The sequence below is a fragment of the Cucurbita maxima genome, unplaced genomic scaffold, assembly GCF_002738345.1.
Source record: "Cucurbita maxima cultivar Rimu unplaced genomic scaffold, Cmax_1.0 Cma_Scf00132, whole genome shotgun sequence".
NCBI lineage: Eukaryota > Viridiplantae > Streptophyta > Magnoliopsida > Cucurbitales > Cucurbitaceae > Cucurbita > Cucurbita maxima.
In genome coordinates, this window is record NW_019272148.1 from 66,230 (window position 1) to 77,596 (window position 11,367).

Consider the following 11,367-nt stretch of genomic DNA (forward strand, 5'->3'; position numbering starts at 1 on the left):
TAAGCAATTAAGATGCTATCTGGCGATGAGTTTTAGGATAACATTTTCTTTTAAAGTAATCAAGAAGTACCCTAAATTAAAATAAGCTCTAGGTTGGCTCTTAATTTTTAAGTAATAGAGATAACTCACCGACCACAACCTTGAGTGTCGATTTTCTAGATTTCAAAAATGGAAAATCAAACTCAAATTTGGTGTTTACTCTCTAAAGCTTTTTAGACTTTACAGTCGAGTAAAGAAAAGAATAATCCGACAGTCAGTCAAGACTCAACTAGAATTATCCTTCACTCCTTTTCTTATGGATTCTTTCACGGTACCGTGCAAGTTCGGAACAATCAATCCATTTGTTGATTCGAGACTCCAGAATTGAGCCCTCTAACTTCTAATTAACCAATCCTAGTTTCGACATCAAGATCAAGATACTTACCTCGCCAGAGTCAATCTTGGCTGAAGATTTCTTTGATTGAATGAGTCTTTCATCAAAATTATTTTTTTTCTCGTCACGAAGTTGTAGGATCAAGTCGAATCAAATGAATTTAAGTGTGGAGGGGGAATTTTACAAATTACAAAAATGGGTCCAAAATATTACCCAAACTTTTACCTTTCGAATTCAAAAGGTTTAAGGGTTACTTTAGCAAAAATAATCATTAATGTAATGACCTTAGATTTTTACTGGGAGTCGCTACTATAATCATAGCATAATCATTTCTATGCAGAAATAAATGTTTAAACTTCTTCATAAGACATAAATTTCATCTTAAAACACGGTTATGGACTTGCATATTCGAAAACATCTTTAAAACAACACCTAAAGAAATTAAATAAAATAAATAAACATATAAATTTAAAACACCATGATCTCGGATTGCGATGTCATCGTTAGCCGTACAGGGATGTCTTGCCTTCACTTGAAATGGAAGTAGCACGTGACTTTTATTTTAAGAAATACCCAGTAAGTGACCCCACTATTGAGGTTAGATGCAAACACACACAATCATGAGTGAAACCTATCATAACAACTTATTTTCCTATGACGACTATCCATACAAGCAATTGGATGTGTACTTAATTTTCCTACACAAGGTCCACACGTGCGAGTATGGACCCACCAGTCGGTTTGTACACCTTCTGGGCCTCTTTCTGGTCGAGCGAGCATTCTCTATAGCTATTGATGCTATACACCTGTTAAGAATAACGACCGTCATGACAACATTATGATAAACATAATGATCGTTTTCCCTTCCTCATAGCATATGCGTCCATAGTATCATGAAGGAGAAGAGGTATCCTCCGATGCATGAGCACACAATAATGTATGAGATCCCAATATTTTCCATTTTCATTATCATATACTAAAACCCCACTAGCGTCTTCCTTCATATCATATCATTTTGCCATATCATTTATCATAACTTTCATGCGTGTCGGGTTGTATTTCATGCTAGTTCGTCATTTTGCATGTCAATCGTATCATATCATTCATATTACACACATATGACACGTCATATTTTTTTTTTATGCTTCTAGACATAACAATTCTCATCATGCACATATCATATCATTTCATATATCATAACAATCACATAGCATATCCCGAGCATGCCTTCAACATATCATTCTTAAATATATCAATTCATCAAACATATCATACCATAACATATATCATATCATTCTCCTATCATATCATAACATATATATATATATATACATCATTCTCATTTCATATCATAGTTATATCATTTCGTAAATACTTTATAGTCATATTGTTCCATATGCATATCCTAATCATATCATTTCTTAAACTTATCATAGTCTTATCGTTCTTATACATATCATAGTCGTATCGTTTCATGAACATATCTTAGTCATAACATTTTCCAAACGTATCATAGTCATATCGTTTCTTAAACTTGTCATAGTCGTATCATTTCATGAACATATCTTAGTCATAACATTTTCCAAACGTATCATAGTCATATCGTTTCTTAAACTTGTCATAGTCTTATCGCTCTTATACATATCATAGTCGTATCGTCTCATGAACATATTTTAGTCATAACATTTTCCAAACGTATCAGTCATATCGTTTCTCGTTTCGTGAATGTATCCTAGTCATAACATTGCATGAACGTATCCTAACCATATCGTTTTCTATACATAACCTAACCATATCGTTTTATGAACATATCTTAGTCATATCGTTACATTATGTTTATCGCATCCTTCTTATATTCTACCTCAAACATATTATTGAATGCATCATACCACAGAATTATCATATCATTCACATATCATAACATATACATATCATAGTCATATCGTTTCATAAGCAATTCACACCTATCAAATATATTTGCAGTATCTCCGTGTAAATACTTATATTGTAGGTTGGAGAGAGGTTTGGGGAAGGATTACTATTTTTATTTATTTATTGTTTTTTTCACTGTTGTTACATTTACACTTGTAGAAATACATTGGTATAAGATTGTGGTTCCATTTTTTCTGTATAAGTTGAATTGAAAATCTAAAAATCACGATTCCTTGCATCAATTCATGACTTCTCGACTTCTAGTGGTTTTCAAGTTTTGTTTACTTCATGAAAGTTGTGCAAATTCTTTTGTTGAGGCTGAAGTTCGTGAATGAGTTCCTAACATGCATAATAGATGGATAAAAACTCTCAAATAGGATACCACTAAAGCAATGTAGTTTGAAGGATGACGGAAAAAAAAATGTATACAAATTGTGAACACATGTTGTCTAGATTACACATCTTCGGAGTTTGAGACGTTGAAACTTGTCAAGCGGCCCCTTTTTGTTCTAGAGTGCACTGCGATTCTTAGGTCTCGTATTCTTCGATTTGCATTTAATAGCTTTAGTTGAACTACCATTTTTGCCGTTTATGAGACCCAAAAACAAAATGGATTTGATTTCCCATCCCTAACAATGAACGAGAAAAAAAAAACAGATCCGATTCAATCCCCAATCTAGCTTTTCACCGAGAGGAGCTTAAATAAAGCCCACTCTCAAACTTCTAATAGTGAGGCGAAGGTTGACCCAAGTCTTTCCTTGAAAAGTGTCCTCATTTCCTATCATTTTTCTTAAACCGGAAGACTGCTAACCGTGTCATCATTAGAAAGCTTGTTTCGATTTATACCAAAACATCGAGACAACTCATTAATTTCAAGGAATCGACGAGTTATTTATGACGTAATTATAGTAAAAGTACCAGGACAATGACATATCCACAATGCTTAGAACTTACGCCATTGGAAGGCCGCAACTGCCAGAAATATTATGACGTAGGCTCTAACACTTTGGGCAGACCTTGGACGGGCACCCCTCCTTCGAGTTCAATGAAGGTCACCTGTCCAGGCAATGGGCCTTACTGGTCGCATAATTACCCCGTCCAGATAAGTAAGTTGTAACCCGTGCCTGGCATAGTTTTTATATCCACCATCCCAACTGCCTTCTTGAAATTCTCCGATATGGGACAAAGGGCAAATGCAGAACGTCGAATTTTCGGACCCTCTTAGATCCGAGAGTGTTAGGCCCTTACGAACCAAACAAACACCATAAATGGGATTAGGGGAAGGAGGAGACTCGGAAACGAAGGAAAAAGGAGGAAAAATGACGTCGGAACGACGTGACCGAGGAGAGAGAGAGAGTCGCTGGAAAAAATCTCTGATAATCGGGCGAGGAAGACGAAGTCCGACCCGATCTCCGATTCAACCCTCGGCCCACCGAAACAAACCGCAGCCCAAATCGCGATAAAGCCCAACCCACCGCAACCAAAACCCTGCAGCCCATCACAACCAGAACCCGCATCCAGAGTTCGACCTGCCCGACAACCCGCGCGCTTGACCTAATGACCCGCGCCTTGACCCGAGACTGTTACACACGCGTCGCCCTCTGGTTGTGTCACGTGGCATGTCTGCAGCGCGACACCCCCTCGGCTCTAGCGGCTTATTCGACTCGGAAAACCTATTTTCGACCTATTTGGCATGGTTCTGACTCTCCGGAACTTGATTTCGACCTCGTTTAAGGTAAAATATATCATTTTAAGGCCCTATTTCATAAATTCAAGTTGGAAATTAATTATGTTTGTGAAATACTAACGAAGTTGTCGAATGATCCAATAAGTACCAACCACCAACGGAAGCGCAAGATGTATACGAGGAGCTAGGAGCTTACGTTTATATTTTAGGGAATATTTCAGCTAAGGCCTACCAAGTAAGTGGCTCACCTGTCGTAGGTTACGCGTTGTATGTTGTATGTTGGCACTTGCCCGTGGATTCGCATGTGTCATTAAATTGTATGCTAGACTGTTATACTTGATTAAGTACGCTTGTGAAATGTGAATGGATGTTGTTTAGTATGATGTGGGGTGCTATGCTGATGACGTTTATGATGTGTCTGGATGATTCTGGCATGAATGGTACTATAATTTTGAATATAAACCGCATGTAATGTATGACATGAAATCGCGATAAATTGCATGAAATGTAACCCCGTTAGAATTATGTATGATACGTAGACTGAAAAATGAGAAATGACATGTTAAGCATGAAAGATGATAGCGGCGTTATATTCATTAATGATAAAAGTAGAAATATTTGGGAGCTCATGCATTTTGTGTGCTCATGCATGAGGGATACCCCTATTCCATCACGAGGGTACGGACGCGTACACCCAATGGAAGGGGACGTTCGTTATGTTTTGCATAGCGCTGTCGTGACGGTTACTAGTTTTAACGGGTGTCCGGCCTAAGGAGCTCCCAGAGTATGTTCGCCTAACAAGAAAAGTGGCACAGCGGTGTGCGAACTGACTGGTGAGCCCATGCTCGCATGTATGGGCTGTGTGTAGTATATATGGTACACATCCAAATTACCCGTTAGGACATCACCGTAGGAATATAAATTGAAAGATAGGTTTCATCATCTCATTTGCATATGATTGTTGCGTAACCCGATAGGGGGTCACTTACTAAGTATTCTAGAAATACTCAAGCCTCGTGCTACCACATTTTCAGATAAAGGCAAAGCACCAATGTGAGACCGACGGCAACATCACACATCCCGAGATCGTGACACATGCATAGGATAGTTGTTCTCCATTCGTAGTATAGATTAGTATAGGTTGAATTTCATTTGCATTCATAGTATATGTTAGTATAAGTTGGAATTCCCGTTTGTATCATTATTATAGGTTGAATTGTAATCGCATTAATAAACCATAAGTTAGTATAGAACATTTATTTCAGAGTTGTTTTCCCTTTCTTTCTCTTGTACTCGTTATTCATGAGGTAATAAAAGTCAAACTTAAGTCACAGTTATGATAAAAGCCCATTTAAAATAAATTCCACATTTAAAATATAGTAAAGAAATGATTTTGCTTAAATTGCATGAACTTTCCATTATAAATAATCAGTACATTAACTAAATTGAAGAACTAATTTTACATGCAATATTTCAAAAATCAAAATACATGTTAGAAATTGATTATAAACAATCAATTAAGAAATTAGTTATAATTATGGAAAATCAACTTTTTACTTACCTAAGTTAACTCATCTTAAGTAATTAATTAATTGTTCTTAGCTCTAACTTGTAAGGACCACATGATCTGGCAATGACTCTCCATAAACTCAAGTCATTTTTGACTGCCTTCGATGACTCCTTTGTTCTTTGTTCGATGTTTGAAGATTTACCAATCTATTGGCTCGACTAAGTTTAGGGCATGAGTCTGATACCATGTTAGAGTAACACGACTCTCCACAATGGTATGATATTGTCCACTTTGAGCATAAGCTCTCATAGCTTTGCATTGGGCTTCCCAAAGGGCCTTGTACCAATAGAGTTAGTATTCCTCACTTATAAACCCATGATCATTCCCTGAATCATGTGGGACTTTCATCATCTAACAAATTCCACATATCTGACATCGAAACAACCAACCGACACTGTGAAAGGGATCACCAAGGATTATATGTGTGTAGAACGTAAGCTTTCACACCTTAACAACATGATTCGTCATCGGAAAAGAAGATTTGAATTTTGGATTTTAGAGGCTAATAGATCTATGCGTTATAGGTGTCTACTATCCATAATACAACGTGGGAGGTGAAGAGGAAGAGTCAACGACGAAGAACCTAAGGAAAAACGGCGAGAAACGGATACCGAAGCATCGTTTCAAAGGAGAGAAATTTTGTTGGAAAAATCGCGTGAACCGGGTAAGGAAGACAAAGATTGTGGACTTCGGGTCGATCTAAATTGGGTATCTATGTACACCCACACGCAATAATTATTGTTATGAATTGATATGTATATGTTATGATATGTAATTGTTATGTTGTATTTGATGAATTTATATTTTATGAATGATATATTAAGATATGATACGTTGAAGACATGCTCGAAATATGTTATGTGACTGTTATGATATATGATATGTTATGTGCATGATGTGGATTGTTATGTTTGAAAGCATGAAAATATTATGATATCAATATGTAGGACATGAATAATATGATATGATTGACATGCAAAACAATGAGCTAACACAAAATACAACCCCGGCATACGCATGAAAGTTTTGATAAATGATATGAAGAAGACACTACCAGGGTTGATAAGATATGGAACCACTACAAGGGGAGTAAGATTCGGATTACCTTGTTGATCGAATATCTCAAGGCAAGAACATTGTTTGAGATTCGAATCACTCCACAAGCAAGATCGATCATGTCTAGCTTGAATGATTCTTGTTGATCAAATATCTCAAGGCAAGAACACTTGCTTGAGATTCGAACCACTCCGCAAGCAAGATTGATCATGTCGAGCTTGAATGATTCTACATGCAACCTTAAACTACATAGAATTGCAAAGAAACTTAGCCATTGGCTAAAGAAGAGCACAAATGCTTCTTTTACTATATTTTTTTAAGTCCCTTACAAAAACAAACATATATGGCTTTATATAGTCTCAAAATGAAACCACTAAAGGCATTCCAAGAGTTGTAACATTCATCCTTAATGCCCATAATTAGCCATTATGTAAATGTAACCTAAGGTAAATAAAATGTCTTAAAATATAATAACTCTAAATTACTCTAAATTATAACCCACCCAAAATTTATAACAACCAAACTTCTTTCTTCTTCAATGCGGCATGAATTGAACACCTTTGGATAATTTTGACAACCTTTTCTTCACATCTTCATTGAAGTATATTGTATGATTGATGCCTTTTGGTTCATATCAAGGGTTGTATTAAATGATAATGAAAAGGGAAAAATGTTGGAACCTCATGCATTATTGTGTGCTCATGCATCGGGGGATAGTACGAACGCGTACGCTACGAGACAAGAAAACGATCATTATGTTTATCATAATACTGCCGTGATGATCGCTACTCCTAAGAGGTGTTTGGCATCAACAGCTACCAGAGAATGCTCGCCCGACTAGAAAGGAGCCAAGGGAATGTGCAAACCGACTAATAGGTAGACAATGTGTAGGAAAACTAAGTATACATCCAAGTCTATTATTAGGATAGCAGCCGTAGGTCCCATTCATGATTCATGATATTGTCGCATACTTAAAATACACTATTTTTCAAGTAATATTAAATATTTATTTTTTTAGGTAAAAGCAAGGTTGTTGGTTTATAGGTAAAAGCAAGGTTGTTGGTTCCAAGAATAAAAAATGGGTTGGATTCAACCGCCATTCACACTATTCCCACAAGGATATAGATAAGACCCTAAAACTCTCAATCAAAATTTAGTTCACCTAATCATATAGTTACAACATAAAAGCATACAAAATAAAAATCTGGTGAAAACATCCAAACGCTAAAAACGAAGGACATTGGAAGAGGCCGAGCGAACGCATGCCCCCACTACCACAATTTATGACGTAGGTTCTACCACTTTGGGCAGACCTTGGACGAGTCACCTGTCCAGGCATTGAATGTGTAGTACTTTCTTATACATGACCAACACATTCGAGCATGATTCTACCAGCGGCTCGCACACCCCCTGACCCATTATAGTTGGGCTAGTTGGTTTTAGCTGAACATCTGGAGGCACAACAAACCTTCGAATATCATGCAAGGCATGATGATGATCATCATCATCATAGTGTACATGTCCGTACTCATCTCATATCTCATAAAATGGAAAGTAACCTGATGTAAATGAACATACAATATGCGTGAGGTCCTATAGTTCATCTTAAATCATTCATGTGACACAACTTCACATATCCTTCACATATTACTCTCTAGGTAACATGCTTGCATAAACCTTCATACATTCATCATTCATAACATCATCTATGGATTGTGTATCAAAAAACTCTTTGTCATGATGCAACGTGGCATTTCGTGCATGCACATAATCAAAACATGAGATGTCATCATATTATATCATATCATCATTATACATCGTATGTCATCATGTCATAGTGCATCATTATCCAGCATACCATCATATCATCATAACATCATAGCATCATCGCAACACATCATCATATCATATCAAACCACATCATCATAGCATCATCATAACACATCATAATATTACATAAACATACATGACACATGAGAGGGTCACTAAGCACGTGTCATCATACATAAGACATGTCTCCGATCGAGCCGATAATAAGGCCATTTACTTGTCTGGCCTAGGCTGGAATTACTAATTTTCTTGATATTATCCTGTATTTGCTCTTTCAGGTCCAATCCGACCTCAAATCCATCATCTTTGTCCCTTTTTGAGTTGGTGGAGATGCTTTCAAACATCATCCAATGATCAAACTTTACTTCACCAAACAAAGTTCCACCATCACAGCCACCCAATCCAATGAACCATCAACTTTACTAGACATTCGAACTTCATCCTTCAATCAAAGCCTTGTAATATCGGCAAAACCCAACTTCCTCCACTTTTTAGAAAACTTTTCTCCAATTTCCGTCCTCTAATTTCTCCCATGCTTAAAAAATATTAAAATATTATAGATCGATTTTATTTAGAGAAATATACATTATTAATGATTTAGTTATAGCTATAGTTATAGTGTCGAGATATACAACACTACAAATGGAACTATTAACTATGTTTATAACGTCTTAATGCTAAACCTATCGTTCATATGGTTGCCTAAGAGGGAGCATCGCGACACGTCTCCCTCAGGTCCTTGAGCTTTATTTTCTCCTTTGTTTGATTTATTTCAATTATTTTGTCCAGATGAATTTATATTTCTCGAATTCTTTTAGTTACTCTATTTTGCTCCGAACACTTTTGTAGAAAAATAAATAAAAAAAAGTGCATGAAAATGAACATCTTAGTTATTCTATTTGTGGCCACTAATATAAACTATCCCCATTAGTTTATCTTGATTTTATACTTTTCTAATATACTTATTTTGGTCATTTCCGTACCCCTAATTAAGTAAATGTAATCGAGTTAATAGCCCATAAAAGAAGAAAAGAAAAAGAAAGAATAAAAATGAAGGAAAAAAAAAGATAAATAAATAAAAATGAAATCACTTTCTCTCCCTGATGCTAAGTGTCACGGTCATGCTCGTCCAGGACGTGTTGCCCATGGCCGCATGCCTATGGCAAGCCAAACCCTTGTCATGTCTTTTCATTCTAGTGTTTTACTTTTGTAGTTCTAGGGCGTATGACGCCTAAAAAATATCATGTCTAGGCCTGCCAGACATGAAATGTCTCAGAATGTACTACAGGGGGATATGACTAGTTGTCAACTTCTCTCTACCCAATGTTATATATGCTAAGCCGTTGTTATTTCTCTCTTGCTTGCTTATATAACGTCTCTTTCAAAAATCTCTCTTTCTAAAATCTCTCTCTACCCTCGTTTTCCAAAACCTTCTTTCAAAACCGAGGCTAGAGGCTTGATCATACGTCGCTTGGCCGTAGGCGACGCAAGAACAAATTGACTTAGCTCACTTGTCGTTGGAAAGTGAGTGCCGCGCAATCTCTAGTCCGCTGCCTTTAAGAGTGCGATTGTGTCAAGTGGTATCAGAGCTTTGTTAGCTCCGTGACACAGTAAAGACCGAAACCATGTCAACGACAAAGTCGACACCCAAAGCACAAGCCGACCGGCTTACGCTAATAGAGGAGGAAATGCTGTTCCTCAAAGAAGTCCCTGACACCCTCCGCTTCCTGGAAGCACGGGTGACCGAATTGAGTGAGAAAGTCGTAGGAATCGACGCAATGGGCAACCGCCTGGAATCGCAGAATTGATGTTTCGAGTGACCTCGCTCGAAGAAAGAGTTGCTCCTACGAGCAGCCCAAAACCGTCTGGTAGTCCGGATAGCTCTGTCGTGCACAAGGAGAGACGTGGCGAAGAGTTCGACGTGCTACAAAATACAATGATGAGCTTGTTCAATGGATTAGCTGATGAGTTCAGAATAACAATCGACGACATACAAGAAAGGATGGCCTCCATGGGCACTCGAATTGAAGTGACCATGAAAGCCGTGGAGAACGTCACGGCTGGACAAACTAATACAAGGTCCAACAAACTAAGATTCCCAGATCCTAGAGCCTTTAAAGGGAATCGAGACGCCAAAGAGTTGGAAAACTTCATCTTTGATGTCGAACAGTACTTCAAAGCCACAACGGCTTGTACTGACGACAAGAAGGTGACCGTAGCCTCGATGTATCTCATAGACGACGCCAAACTGTGGTGGCGTACGAAGGTGCAAGACATCGAGAATGGATTGTGCACAATTGACTCATGGGAGGACCTTAAGAAAGAGTTGAGGGACCAGTTCCTCCCCGAAAACGCAGGACATTTAGCAATTGAAAAACTAGTAGCCCTGAAGTACACTGGAGGCATACGAGACTATGTCAGACAGTTCTCAACCCTGATGCTAGATATCAGGGGCACATCAGAGAAGGACAAGGTGTTCTTCTTTATAAATGGGTTACAGCCGTGGGCCAAAACAAAGCTACACGAGAACAAGGTCCAAACCCTAGCTGCTGCAATGGCCTGTGCCGAGAGACTCCTAGACTATGGGAACGAAGCGGGATCCCAAAGAAGAATAACGTCAGCCCCAAACACTGGGGGCAAGACATACAAACCACCAAGTCATCGAAATGGAAGCCCCAACAGGCCGAATGGAGGTAACGACAGACCAAGCGGATGGACGGATAGACCTCCTCAGAACAACCAAGCGGGGACATCTCGAGGACCTTACCATCAAAGGAACCACCCTACGACGCCTTTACAATGCATGTTGTGTAAAGGTCCCCACAAAGTATCTTACTGTCCTCATCGGGCCTCTCTCACTGCGCTCCAAGTGTCCATTCAAGAGAGCAATGACGCAAGGGTTGAGACTATGCTTGACAA

At 38.1% G+C, this 11,367-nt stretch overlaps 1 non-coding gene and 1 pseudogene across 1 annotated transcript; both read right to left on the reverse strand.

The window, feature by feature from the left end:
• Positions 1 to 3,254: 3,254 nt before the first annotated feature.
• LOC111473569 lies at positions 3,255 to 3,415 on the reverse strand. The gene has a single exon (XR_002715730.1). It is a non-coding gene; the product is annotated as a U1 spliceosomal RNA (small nuclear RNA).
• Positions 3,416 to 7,861: 4,446 nt separating this feature from the next.
• Positions 7,862 to 7,961, reverse strand: LOC111473565 (annotated as a pseudogene).
• Positions 7,962 to 11,367: the final 3,406 nt, after the last annotated feature.